This window comes from Grammomys surdaster, unplaced genomic scaffold (assembly GCF_004785775.1).
Source record: "Grammomys surdaster isolate TR1022 unplaced genomic scaffold, NIH_TR_1.0 125512, whole genome shotgun sequence".
Classification (NCBI taxonomy): Eukaryota; Metazoa; Chordata; class Mammalia; order Rodentia; family Muridae; genus Grammomys; species Grammomys surdaster.
The window spans coordinates 13,666-26,681 of NW_021620368.1; the positions used below are offsets into that span (position 1 = coordinate 13,666).

At 41.4% G+C, this 13,016-nt stretch overlaps 1 long non-coding RNA gene across 1 annotated transcript; it reads right to left on the reverse strand.

Moving 5' to 3' along the window:
• Positions 1–7,104: 7,104 nt before the first annotated feature.
• LOC114638155 lies at positions 7,105–10,103 on the reverse strand. Its single transcript, XR_003713833.1, has 2 exons — positions 9,829–10,103; positions 7,105–7,402 (listed from the first exon to the last, which is right to left on the reverse strand). It is a non-coding gene; the product is annotated as an uncharacterized LOC114638155 (long non-coding RNA).
• Positions 10,104–13,016: the final 2,913 nt, after the last annotated feature.

The following is a 13,016-nucleotide window of genomic DNA, read 5'->3' on the forward strand; positions in this document are numbered from 1 at the left end:
CTCTCTCTCTCTCTCTCTCTCTCTCTCTCTCTCTCTCTCTCTCTCTCAGAAAAAGAAATTGGGGAGGGAGTTCTAATAGGTTACTATGCATCTTCCTAGGGGAAAAAAAAAGAGGGAAGTATAGTCTTCCAGAATTCTCTATCTTTTCTCAGAAAGAGAAGCCCTAATTAGATTTCTTTCTGAATCTACTGTACTCTAAATGTCTTCCATTTCAAAATAATTTGTAGAACTTGAATGATGGCTCATTCAATAAAATGTTTGCTGTGCAAGCATGAAGACCTAAGTTGGATCCTCAACATCCATACAAAAAACAAAAACAAAACAAAACAAAAACCAGACAGGCATGGTGACATGCATCTCTAATCTCAGATGTGAGAAGATAAAAAGGATGCTCTCTGGGGCTCACTGACGGCCTACCTTAGCAGAACCAGAGAGCTCCAGGCTCAGTGAGATACCCAGTCTCAAAAAATTGAGATGGAGAGTAACTAAGGAAAATATCTGATGTGCAGCTCTTGAATAGACACACACACACACACACACACACACACACACTCCAAATGGATCCTCACACCAGCAATTCCCCCCCCCCCAAGCCTACATTCATCATTCATCATTCTGAGTCAAGGGTTTTGAATGGTCTAGATAATCCCACAGGCTTGAATAGAGAGGGAATTCTTGCTGTGAGCTATTCAGAAAGAGAACAATAGCATGTACACAGGAAGAATGTTTCCTTCTGTGAATAATGTGAGCATAGAACTGGCTTTGGGACAGAAAGAGAATAAAGGTGAACACTGGCCAGCCCAGGCCTGAGACATCTATGACTAATTTGTTTCATGGAGGGGCTTTGAAGCTTGATAGACTTCACTTGATAGCCCAGCCTCAGGTCACCTGGAAGCCTCTGGTCAGCTTGTTAGAGAGCAGGAGTCCTACCAGGAAGGACCGAATCAGCACCTCCATTTTAGCCAGGATTCCGAGGTGAGTCGCCAGCCACACCTACGAGAAAGTCTAAAAGCGTCCGTCTGCTGCTGATCTCCACCTCTATGGCACTTTAGTCTCAATGTAGATTCTGCCCCTCTAAGTAATTAAAGCAAATGAGGGTCAAATTCTAGAGTCTGTCACTGAAACCTCCTCAAGAGACTCTAGTATGTAGTAAGGTTGAGAATCACTCATCAAACAGGAGAGGCTCCTTGGAGAACACTTGAAAGTAGACTACTGAAAGAAACAAGACAGGGCTGGGGTTCTGTCAGTGGTACAACACATGCCTACCACGTGTGACATCTGGGTTTGATCTCCAGCCCCCCAAAATAAAAATAATAAAATAGCTAATCTTTTTTGTCAGTTTGACTAGATTTAGAATCACCTAGGAGACACGCCTCTAGGTTTGTCTAAGGGCATTTCCAGAGAGGTTGAGTGGAGGAGGGAAGACCCACCATGAATGTGAGTGGTACCATCCCATGGACTGGGGTCCTGAACTAATGGAAAAGGAGAAAAAGACCCGAGCACCAGAGGTCAGCTACTTCCCAAATGCAGACGCAGTGTGCCCTTCCCTCATGCTGCACTGCCCGATCCCTCCTCAAGTTGCTTTTGTCAGGCCCATTGCCACAGCAATGAGGAAAGTCACTGTTATAGAGCTCTTGGAACTGTTTTAGAACAGCCATTATCAGGTAGAAAAAGCACCCCAGTCTGGCTTATTTTAAGGGTCACAGAGTACAGTTACTGTGACTTATCTCTCAGAATTGTTGGCTCTGGTATTTTTCTCTGTCACGTTGAAAATCTTACTTCCTTGAAATGAGAAAGACATGCCAGCAAGAGACGGCTACAGATGGTCTCACACAGTCTGTAAAACACAAAAGCAAAACAAACAGCAGAAAGCCAAAAGTCAGCTACCACCCATTTCTGTGCTAAGGAACCACTCCGAACTGCATGCCAAACTGTTTGTGTGCATTCCTGGGGAGCCTTTGGGAGTTTGGTCTCATTCATGATATTTAACACACAATGAATTTGGACCAAAGGCATTTCTTTCAAAAGATCATTACAACAGGTAGGTGCAAAGCCTCATCCCCTACAGGTCTTCTGGTTAGTCAGACGATGGGCTTCTTATATTCTCACAGGACTTGAGTGCATGCAGCAGATACACTTGGCACAATTCACACAGTATGCAATACCTCAGAAAACCTGCCTCTGGAAGGTGCTGCCAGCTGAATTCACAGTAGCCACTGTGACCCTGAGCTGTCTGACTCCTAGACCTTAAATACACCTGAATCTGATACTTAGTTGTCCTTACCAGAAATCCTCACAGACCCTTCTTAGTGAAGCAGATAAGAAATCAGAAATAAGTAATCATGGGTGGAAAGAAAGATGGTAACACACAATTCTCCTCGCACACAGTCCATGGACAAAGGGTGTCAGGAACCCAGGGCTGAGCACCCAAACTCTCCCATGGAAACTCACAGTTTCCAAAGCAGTTGGGAAACCAGCCCTCTTAGGAGCATAGCTCAGCTCCCACATAATAAAACCCTTGGACTTGTTCACTGTGACAACTCCATGCTCCCTTACTTTTCAGAATCGCCTCTCTGGGAACTGTCAAGTATGGTTTCTGGTCACTTCGTGAGCCCATTTACCACTGAAAATAATGCATTTCTGAAGGCATCCTGCTTCTGTGGCTGTGATTTGTCTTTTCTTTGTGTGTATTTGTGCACAGTGTACTTGAATGTGTGCTTGTGTGTCTAAATGTGTGAGGGTGTATGTGCATTCTGGTGTGAATTCACATGTGTGCACACACATGTAGAGACTAAGAGGTGACCTTTGGTGTATTCTTCAGTCACTCTCCACTTTATTTATTGAGGATTCTCTCACTTCCAGCAAGTCTAATTAGGTGGCTCGCTCCAGGGATGTCCTGTTTCTATCTTCTCAGTGCTGGTATTACACGTGGCCTTCAAGTCTACTTTGACATGGTTGTGAAGATCTGAACTCAAGCCCTCACGCTGAGCCATGTCCCCAGCCCAATGCTAAGGTTTTTAATGAGTTGTTTTCTTGTCCCTATTCCAAATTTCTTTTCTACCATCTAAAGATAAAATATTTTCTATCTTCATATGCAAATGAGTTATGGATATAATGAACATTTTAAAACTTCACACCTCTATTCAGCTTCCTTCCCAAATACAAGCTGGTGTTTTTCTTTCTTTACCACCTGCAAGCCCTTAAAAGTTATCGTTCCAGCTCCGATAATCACACCTTCATTTCTTTCCTCATGGCTGTGCTAAGATCTCATGATTAATGCACTTAGTTCATAAACTTAGTGTATCCTTGTGTTATCTTATTTTTGCCAGTCTTCCTTCCTCCTTAGCAACCAGCCCAGTACCCACCCATATGCAACTGTGAAGAAAAATGCACGCCCATCAGCTAATGTGCATTTTCCTGCAAATGTTCCAGATCCTGCGTTTCCTGTACATGCAATAGTACAGATTTCTACAGCAAAAGATAGCATTCATTACACTTTTGTCCCTATGATATTTTCACAGTAGATAACTTTGTATGTGATTTTCCAACTGAGGATATACTTACATTTCACTTGGTGTAGTTACTATAAATTTCCTTATGACATATTCCGACTGACAGTGTACTTTTTTTCCCCACAAACCCAATCAAACTAGTGCCTCATAACATCCTCTTAAGTTTTGCTATGTTTTATTGGATAATGAAATTTTGTTATTGTCTTAATTTACATTTTCATTACTTGTGGCTGAAGTTAAGTTCTCTTGGTGCGTGTATATATACCCTTTGTATTTATTTTTCTGTAAACTGCCTGCTTACTATAGTCTTTGTTCAAAAAATTATTATATTTTTATTGGATTGTTGGTCATTTATGAATTAGCTTGTAAGTATTATTTATACATTAAGTAATCTTAGTTTCTTTCATATTGCTGTAAGCAAAGTCCCTTCCAGAAACATCAGAAGGGAAGGAACAGATATTTTGTTTGCGGTTCTCAGAGGATCCAGTCCACAATAGAGAGGCCAAGCCGGGCTGAGTGCTTGTGGAAGTGGGATGCTCAGAGAGGAGAAAGCTGGCAATTTCTGGCCGTCCCCTGTCCCCTCTAACTCCACCTCTAAAGTGTTAATGCTTTATGCTTTGGGGGTTATTTACAGCCTCCTCCATTTGAAACATGCTCTATGAAGTAGAATTATGAATCCGTGTATCTTGTAATGATTTTGTTTTGATGGTAATATCTACATGTTTGCTCCACTGCAAACTTCCTTCCGTGAGAGGAGACTGATAAGAAATCAACTTTATTTTTCCTCAGTGACTGGCCGATTGCCCCAGCGCCAGTGATTGACACCTATCCCTTATTACATTCTAAACTACCCTTTAGAGTTGAGTTATTACTTCTCAACTCTGCAACCTGTTACAAGACCTGATACTTCATGAAGCAGGAGCAAATTCTGGGCTCTTCTGGATGCACTGAACAGCATACAAAATGAATTTCCTCTCTATTTTTCTTTCTTTTCTTTTCTTACAATAGTTTTTTTTTCAAAAGCCATTCAGGGTAGGATTCTATCCCTTTCTCTCAGATCACCCATCCTCTAGTCCCTACCCCACAGGGCAAAGCACTTAGAGCCTTTCCCATTTTCCCCAAGTCTGTGCCTGACAGGCATTTCAGCCATTAGCTCTGTCACGGGGGCTGGCTAAGTGGAGGGCAACTCTGAGGTACCCGTTGCCATGGCAACTTCTCTGTTGGTGGCAGAAACGTGGACTCCAGCAAGGCACAACAAACATTTTGCTTCATTCCTGTACCACAGAAATGCTATCAGGGGCCAGTGAAAATGGAGACTGTGCTCAAGGCTTTCCTGTCTCCAGGAGTCTTTGCTCTCGTCATTTCTTCTATACTGTAGATTGTTATTTTTATTCTTGTTTTGTCTTGTTTTGCTTTTGAGACAGGATATTATTGTGTTGTCCCGGTTGTGTTAAACTTATAGTCTCAAATGAGTCTCCGGCCTCAGCATTCTAAGTAGCTGAGACCACAGGCATACTCACCATCACACATGACTGTGCTACATTTCTTTTGCCATAGAAATAGTCTCAGGTAGCCAGGCTGGCCTCAAACATGTTATGTAGCCAACGACGACCTTGAACTTCAGATCCTTCAGCCTCCGCTGTCCACATTCTGGGATTATAGGTATATACCACCACTCTTTTGTTAGTGTGGTGAAGAAAATTGAACTCAGGCCCTCATATATGTGTGGGCAGGTACACTATAGATAAGCTACATCCCAACCCTATGTACTGATCTTTCAAGTATCACTGACATTCACAGCCATCATGGAGCTGTAGCCCCACTCAGGGGAGTGCAGAGCCCGCCACAAGACAAGGTATGACTTCTTTCCATAACCCATCATCCAGATGAAGTTTTGAGTCTAACATTACAGGCTTTCTTCTCTGCAGTCACCAATAATGATCCCATTATATATATATCCATATAATATGTATCCATTATATATTCCTATATCCAATAATGAAGCACCAATAATTCTTCCCTGTTTTGAGATATTTGAGTGAATCTGTATATACTATATGACTATTCAGAAATGTACAAAGACTGAGAAGATTCTGGATTCTGATTTGGCCTAAACACAACCACAAAAGACTCTTGAAAGAATTGAAATCTAGGCCCCTGTGAGATGACACAGTAGGAAAAGATGCTTGCCATGTAACCTAATGACCTGAATTCAAGTCACCAAACCACCTAAAGACGGAAAGAAAAAACTGACTCCACAAAACTATCACACTCATACGATGTATACACACATGCACATACACACACGCTCAAATTTTTCAAAAGCAATTTAAATCTTTATCATGTTACAGTATAAGCAAACACAAAAATGCATATAAATACAGGTGCAGTTATGTTAAACATGGAGAATGAAATAACTTGTTTTGAAAGTGCTCCTTGAAAATAAACTAAAAATGATTCTCAATCATTTTCTTGGGAAACTGATCTTAGGAAACTGGAAAAAATGCAAAACAAAAGTAATGTTAGCTGCAACTTAGAAATTATTTCTGTGACTTTGCTTTATGCTAACAGAGACCAAAAGTAATTTGAGTAAACAATATTAAAGTATTGGGGTGTGTGTGTGTGTATACACACGCGTGCGTGTACTTGTAGAGGTCAGAAAAAAACTTGACATCTGAGTTCTCTCCTTCTGCCATTTGTATTCTGGGGCTCAAATTCAGGTTGCCAGGCTTGTAGGGGAAAGGGCTTTTCACCAATGAGCCACTTCAGTTTCACAGTAGACATATTTTAAAGATAAAAACAGTAGGGGCTGGAAAGTTAGCTTTGCAGTTAAGAGAATTTGCTGCTCTAGTATGCGTGGAATTCTGAAAGAATGAATGAACATTATATGGAAAGAAGAAAGAACTCTTTCTAGGCCCAAAATCTAATCAGAAAGTGGTTGGTAACCCTCCTAACACTCATGCTGTAATTTCAGCATTCAGGACACCATGCCTTGCAGTTTTGTAGAGTAGGGCCATTGATAACGTTTCTCCTTCAGTGGCCTTTACTCTGTGAACACTAACCACCTTTTGCAAATGTTTACTTCAAGTACAGGAGTCCACTTTTTTTACTCTGAACTGTTTTATCATATTTTGTCATTCTTTAAACAGAATGGAGATGTCTATTTAGAATAGAAGACAATTTGCATAGTTTAGATTAAATACATTTCCCCTCTCCTTTTTCCACTTTCTCCTCTCTCCTGTCTTTTTTAATAGCTAAATCATGCTCAAGGCTGCTCCAGCTAATTAAATGTCTTTCACACTTTGTTGACATGAAGAAGAGCTCTGGCAGAATTGCAAGGCTTCTAAGTGCTTATCATGTTAGCTTTGTAATGAGGTGTGCCAGAACCAGGGAGGAATCTGTTTGTAGAAAACACCACGCTGACACTTTAGTAACCCAGGCTAATTTGTTTTCCAAAGTCTTCTTTGATGACCACTAATCATTTGGCCTATCCACAAACACAAGCAATTGTCTTTCTTTGGAGATTGAAAGTTTGTTGGGAAAACAACAAAAAAAATTTCAAAAGGTGTTTTAAAAAATAAACAGAACTATATTTAACATGGGGGTTTTATATTCAGTTTATTTTTAAGTCAGCTTTTGAGAAGAAAAGACATTGGATTGATTTTCAGAAAATATAAAGTGCATCATATAAGGTTTCACTTGCAGCTGAAGAGTAATTCAAAAACCAGGACCCAGCTGCATTTACTGTAAAAGACTTAATATGTGTGCAGACTTCATTTTCAAAGGCATTTTAGATTTGCCCATCTTCCCATCCCATCTGTAGTAAATCCAAACCAGGCAGCAGTCTTCAATCTGGGTGTACTCTAGTGTTCTCAGCGACCCTCCTATTTCTGAAAATTTAGGGATAAAAAAGGCCATGAGATAATAATCATAACACAAACACAGGCAGGGTCTATTCACAGGGAGGGCTGTATTCAGTGTCTCAAACTACTAGTTGAGATTTCAAGGTTAGAGCAGAAAAGTAACTGTCTTAAAAATGCATTCTGCTATCTACTCAACTCTCAGAAGACATGCAACAATGACAAAAGACAATCCACAATGCCTAGCCACTTCCAAAAGACCCATTTCTGTACTCCAGCTGTGGTCCCTGAATTTTATTAGAAATTTGCACAAAACAGAAGTCTGAGGAGCCCCCTTGCCTTATCTGATTCTTGTCAGGCACCTAAACATTGCTCAAAGGGGGGAAAGCCATCATTGACATTTAACCTGATAGAAGTGTGAATCTCTAAGTGCCGAGCCATAAATTCCAGACATCCACAGTCTCTCCATACTTGCATAATGCACATAGACGTGTTTCTCAACAGAAAGTGTGAGGGAGTGTAAGGACACAGATCCTCTGAAGACTTTCATCTCATAAACTACACCAATCTCAGACCATTGTCTGGGGAAAGCTGACCTGCATCAGGGAATGTCCTTGAAATACAAATTTAGAGCTTATTTACTGTGATGGGCCACTTTCCTTCCTTCCCCTTCACTCTCTTCTTAAAAGCAGAAACCAACCCATCACTCTACAGACAGCCTGGGCTTCCAAATACTGCTTCGCTTAGATGAAAGCCATCAGGTTTTCCAGCTCAGCCTTCGATACAAGTGATTTGCTCACAAGGCTTGTGAATGTGCAGATCTATGACCAGATATTTAATGAAACCATTGATAGGTTACTTTTTAAGCATTGGAAGACTAGACATACCATAATATGTCTACAAGACCCAGAACTTGTACTCTGAACTGGGTACTTGATTACTGTACAACCCTGTCTTTGTAAGGAACAGAAAACAGAAAGAAGGCAAGAATCTTTTGCCAAAAAAAAAAAAGGAAAGAAAGAAAGAAAAGAAAAGATATGGACATCTTTAAATGCATCAGAATCCTAAGTACACAGTTGTGCCAATATTTTTCCTCCTTGACACGCTCCCTTTACGGATACAAGGTATCTGTGATACCTGTTATCAAGTTGAATTATATTGCATAAAGAAGCACCTAGAAGACTCAGAGCACGCCTTAGGCCATGTCCCTTAGGGCATTTCCGGAGAGAATTAACTAAGAGAAGAAGATATGAATCTGGCTAGCACCATCCCATAAACTGAGAGCCTGGAAAGGAATAAGAGGAGGGGGAAGAGAGAGCCTACTATAGTTTGGCATTCTCTCTCTCTCTCTCTCCTCTCTCTCTCCCTTCATGGGCATCCATGAGTTAAACTGCTCTTCTCCCCCAGATCCTCCCAGCCAGGATGAAACATCTGAAATGAGCCCAGGTTAATCTTTGTTTGTGTCAGGTATGCGGCTGTCACAGCCATGAAAACCTGAGTAACACGGTATCTAAGGAGGTACCTATGGTAAGCACGTAATTCTTTGCCTGTGCTTGCTTAAGCTGCATTTACTATGAATTAGGATAGACTTTGTTCCCTAAGTTCAAAGCGCTGAAAACTTACAATGAGAGCAGTGTCCCTTTCACAACAATAAACAAAAACGGAGCTAAAGCAATGGACCGACCCCACGGGGGCATTCTAGTGAGCAGGTCATTAAAGACACAAATGCAGGGCTTGGGGGGAAAGTTCTCAGAAGGAATTATTTCAGTTCCCTCTCAAGCACATTAAATTAATACGCAGGAATAGCTGGAGGTCAGGACCACCGCCCCACCGGGGTCTCAATTAAAGTTGGGCAACTCAAAGGGAACCATGTATTCAAGCACTCTAGGAGCCTGTCAGAAATGCAGACCCCCAGGCCTGGCCAGGAGTGTCCCATCAGAATCTTAACAAGATCCTCAGTGATCCTCATGCACCTTCCTGAGTTATAAAGCAAAGCACTCTGAAATCAATTGCTCTCCCCTAGGGCATATCAGAGGTTGAAGATGTGCAGTAATGTCCCAAAAGCCCTAAAAATGCCTGGGTTACACCCAGTGTCGCGAGCAGGGTCTCTTATCTATTAAGAGCAAGGGGTTTGAATCCCCCGCGGGGAGAGGAGCGACAGGTCCTGCTCCACTCAGGGATCGTATACTGGATTTGACTGTGAGTTCATCAGCTCCTCGAGAGGGAAGAGAGTACGCCAAGAGACAGAGAGTTTGTGGAATTCAGTTGCTTCTTTAATGATAATGCACAGCAAGCAAACACAAACGCAAATGCTAAGGTTATTGCTACAACAAGATATTGTCACATTTACTATAGGTTGCCTCTAACAATATGCCTAATAAGTTGCTAATAAGTTGCTAATTACCAAAGAAATAAGCATAGCAATAGACAAGTCATTCATTCATGGATTATACGACCTGAGTCCTTATGTTGGTTTTGGGTTACAGGTCTAGAGTCCGGTAAGGCAGGGTCAGGCTGTGGCTTCCAGATAATTTGACCTCGTAGGGTGCTTGACCACGAAGCTGGAGGCGTTCGTTGTCTCTCGGCTTGAAGTCCAAGCGGAGCTCGACCACGAAGTTGAAGGTGTTGGTCTCTCGGTTAATTCTTTGATGACCGGGTGCTGAGGAGGCTTTGTCCGGAGGATCACGTTAGCCAGTCATGGCTACAAGTGTGATGAAGTGCTTCGGACAGGCTCCTCTTTTATGCTGAATTTGGAGTTACTGATGACGTACATGAAAGATAACCACTCGTGTCTGGTTATCTCAGCACAGCTTCATTTCCAGACTTGCCTTTACAAGTACCAGACATGTCCAGACATGTCTTACAAGTTTCCTATTACAAAATGGAGTTGGTCCTGTTTAAGGGCCTGCTCCTTACACCCAGTCATACTGACTTCCAGGGCCTGATCTCCATAGGATGCAAACGCACTTTACAGGGATACCTGTTACCGTGGAACTCAATCCTGCAAGCCATCCGGCACAAACAGAATTCTGCCTCAGACAGGAGCTGAAAAGGGACTTCCTGGATTTGTACCTTTCCCTAGGTTTGGGTTTCTTTGTTCCATCACTTCCTATGGCAGGAAGGAAAAGACCAACCTCAGCAAAGAGGAAGGCAACGCATCACTAAGGAAAGCCCCGCCCCACTATCATCTCAGAGCCCGCAGCTCTCACCACACAGGGAAGCCATTTTGAGTAACAGTGGCCCAGGAAAACAGACAAATTCTATGTTCCGTGGTTTGTTTTTGTTTTTTAACGTTTATGAGTGCTCTTTCTGCAAGTTTACCTACATGCCAAAAGAGGGCATTAGATCCCTTTATAGATGGTCGCGAGCCACCATGTGGTTGCTGGGAAATTGAACTCAGGATCTCTGAAAAAGCAGCCAGTGTTCAACTTACGCACTTAGCCGTCTCACCAGCCCATCTGGTGAAATTCTTAGCTTTGGGGTTGATGGAAGCAAGTGATCTGCTAAGTAAATAGATTCCAAAAGGGTTTTTTGTGTTTTGTTTTTTGTTTTTTTTTTAATATCTGTTAGTCACAAGCTGTTAGTTCCAACACAGAGTTGGGCAAGGAATGGCTATTCTGTCAAGCTACAACTAGCCCATGATATGGTAATTAGCCTCTGGACCTGCCACATTCCAATCTCTCCACAGGACAGGTCAAACAATCAGTCTCTGTAGACCCAGCTTCTTTTCAGGAGTTTTGCTAACACACATAACTCTGCAGCTCCCTGGTTCCCAGGCTCTCTGACCTAGACATTCAAGCCGTGTTTCCGTGCTATAGTAGTAAGCACGGATTTAAGTCAAGAAGGCATCTATCTTCTGATGCGTCTAGGCTATTGTGTCTTGGGACAAATAATTGGACTGGGGACAGATGTAGAAATAGTCTGCTAAGAATGAGAAAGGTACCAGACAGCTCTAAAGCTCCAGGCCTGAGCGTCAATGACCCATTATGGACCACTCACATAGCACTAACCTCCTCCATCACTTGGAAGTTTTAAATTTTTCCTACAGCATGCTCTCTGGTCCTTCTTGTAGCACTAGCAGGAGTAATATCCAACTGGCTTCTTTTATGTACGTTAAACTTGATACACTCCCCCCTGCTTATCACCACAGTAAGATTCCTAGAAGATACCCTAAATGAGGGGACTAAAGGTGACTTAAGCACCTATAGCCACACAGCTCTGGCCTTATCGCCACCCACTCCAGGTATTCACCTACTCTGGTTTAGAGTAGACCAAGATTTAGAGACTAATGAATCTCTAAAACCCAAGCAAGTGTCCGCAACAGTATCAAACAGTAATTATGAGGGTTGATTTATAATCAGTTATACATAGAAGGAAGAAATATAATAAATACAATAAAGTTTATTGCTCATTGCTTTGATGCAGAGATGTGAATTTTTTAAAAAAATAATTAGGACATATTGTAGCAGGCTACAAGTGCATTAATTCTGTTTATACCTAATTAACCTTTATTCCTCATGAGATCTTAGTCAAGCAAGTGGCCTCCATTTCTGCCTCTGGGTACAAAGTTTGAGTATACTAGTAGAGCCTAATTTTTAAGTCAGAAGGCAAAAATTCAAAAATCTCTTCCTCACAGTAAGTGGGAAATTCTTGCCAGCTGGCTTTCACTAGAAACTGAAGATGGAAAATAAAGATGAAGATGATACCCAGAATCCCCTCTTCAAGGCCATGCATTGTCTGTCTGCAAAACATGCTGAGCCTGAGTCTCAAGTGAGAACAGCAGTATTCTCTTTCAAAGAAAGCAAGCCGGCCTACGTCTTCAGCATCTATATCAATAGTCATTTGCTTTCCTATCTATGTTTAAAATACAGTCAATAATGGATAGCTGAAAAACAAATTAATTGGGAAAAATCACTTTCTTCTATAGAATTCAGACTCAAAAAGAGAAAAGATAAGAAACAAAGAGGCTGAGAAAAACAAGGCACAGACATACACATTCTATCTTAAGCACTGCCTCAAAATAACACTGCAATTTAAATTAAATTATAATTAATAGCAGCAGTTTTGTTGAAGTGCCTCAGATCATCACTTTCAATGCTGAAGATCCAGTGGTTTCCATGGAGACATTTTCTCTATGTGATGTCAAATTCAATCATTATTTTTTTTCTTTCTTTTTGTTTCTGACGTATGACAACCTGAAGCTTTTAGTGCCTTTTAGTTGAGGGAGTTTAATGTTAAATAATATTACTTTACTTTTATATGCAGTCAAATGTGGGGGTTTTTGCAATTGGTTTCTGAGACTAAAGTCTACAAATTTTCCTATTTGAAACAGTAACCACTGAAATTATCTTTGTCTTATTCTGCATTCTCTCTACCCACTTCCCTAGACTGATAAGAAACTGGAGAAAAGAATTCAAATATCCTTTCAATATTCTGTTCTTCTGAGTGCATTCTAAAGTCAGTTTCCAGTTTCAATGTTTGCCTTGAATAAGCCCAGCCATGACCATTTTCTTTTTGTGGGCTTGACTCTTGGGGGAAGGAGGTAATATTTGCTACTGAAAGACTGTGGGGGTTTCTGTTCTGCAGTGGTGTTAGCTTAGGGTTCTTAGGGTTGACCCATTACTGCCATTGTATGGAATTTTCT